The sequence below is a fragment of the Rhagoletis pomonella genome, unplaced genomic scaffold (assembly GCF_013731165.1).
Source record: "Rhagoletis pomonella isolate Grant_MI unplaced genomic scaffold, Rhpom_1.0 Rhpom_scaffold_00002, whole genome shotgun sequence".
In the NCBI taxonomy this organism is placed as follows: Eukaryota; Metazoa; Arthropoda; class Insecta; order Diptera; family Tephritidae; genus Rhagoletis; species Rhagoletis pomonella.
Window position 1 is genome coordinate 86,292,908 of NW_023458556.1, and position 1,890 is coordinate 86,294,797.

The window sequence follows — 1,890 nt, forward strand, 5'->3', positions numbered from 1 at the left end:
TGTCAACCCCTTCATATAATTTTTTTTGAAAACTCGTAAAAAAATCGTTACAGAAATGAGATACTCCTAACGATTTCCTTAAGAATTCGGGAGCTTTGGTTTGCAGGGAAATTGAAAAATTTTGTTTGAATTTTTACACACACTCTTACAGATTTTGACAGTTTATGCCGCCAAAGCAAAAGCAAAATACATGTAAATTTTTTTTTTTTTTAATCCTGCTATCAGCTTATATTAATTCGCCTTGAATACAACACAACATATTGTGCGGTAACGAAACTGTTTTTCGTATCGATACTGAAGTGTGTTGCGTGTGTATGTACGTACATGCATGCATGATTCGCGTGAGGTACAAGCAGGGATGGAATTTCAAAATTTCAAAATGTGCCCAATGGTCTTCAAAAATTGTGCCGAAAAGAATATGAAAGTGCCACAAAATTAAATTTCTTTTATTAACCGACTTCCAAAAAAGGAGGAGGTTATCAGTTCGTCGGAATATTTTTATTTTTTATTTTTTATGTATGTTACCGCATAACTTTGGACCACGTCAACCGATTTCGATAATTCTTTTAGCATCGGAAAGGTAGTGTGTCAGAGGTGGTCCCATACTAATCTGGTTAAGATCCGAGCAGTGGATCATGAGATATATATATATATATTTTTTTTTATATGAGAGTTGAAGTCGGGTTTTTTTGCTAAAAATTACTTGTAATAATTATTTGTTAATATAAAAATTATTAATTAACTAAATTATTACAGTAAATCACTTTTATGAGGGATTCTTTATAACCGGCATACACGGTGCGTCTGAATCGCGAGTCGGTTTGGATGTGTTAAGTAACAAGTAAGAAAGTCTAAGTTCGGGCGGAGCCGAACATTAAATACCCGGCGCAATTATTAAATATATGTTTTCCACCTTTCCGAAAGCTACCGCTACACGATAAGCCGGGGTGTATAAATTTTAAGTAAATTAGCGTCCTTAAATTTCGAAATATTGCAGTTTCAAGCATTTCTGAAATATACCGTTATATGAAAAGCGGTCGTAATTTTAGTCCGATTCCAATAATTTTCAACGCTTTGCTTTTATGTGGCAAGCACAATAACCATACCGAGTGTGGTTCAAATTGCTAGAACGATTAGCGAGATACATATATGTGATCATAAGTGGGCGGTGCCACGCCCATTTTCCAAAATTGTATCATAAGCGTATTTCTTGGTAAAAAATTGTTGCAACCATAAATTTTGAATAAATTAGCTTTAATATTTACTGATTTATCGAGGATTTCGTATTTTTCTAAATTACCGTTATATGGGATGTGGGCGTGGTTATTGTCCGATTTTAAAAATTTTTGGCCATTTGGTATGTTGTAGCAGGACCAACAACTGTGCCAAGTTTGGAAGAAATTGGTGCAGCGGTTACCAAGATATACACATGTAACCATAAGTAGGCGTGGCTACGCCCATTTGCCAAAATTTTTTAATATTCTTATTTTTCGTCTAAAACTCATTGTAAATATCAATTTTGAGTGAATTATCTTCAGTAGTTACTAAAATATCGCACTTTTCGTATTTCTGAAAATTACCGTTATATGGGAGGTAGGCGTGGTTATTGTCCGATTTCGCCCATTTTCAATACCATCCGTCCTATGCCCAAAAGAAGTCCACGTACCATGTTTCGTTAAGATATCTCATTTTTTACTCGAGTTATCGTGTGCACAGACGGACGGACGGACGGACAGACAGTCACCGCTTAATCGATTTCTCTTTTCATTCTGATCATTTATGTATACATTTGTCTATATCTATCTCGATTCGTTTTGCCTGTTACAAACAACCGTTATGTGAACAAAGTTATAATACCCTTGTGCACAAGTGCGCTCGGGTATAAAAATA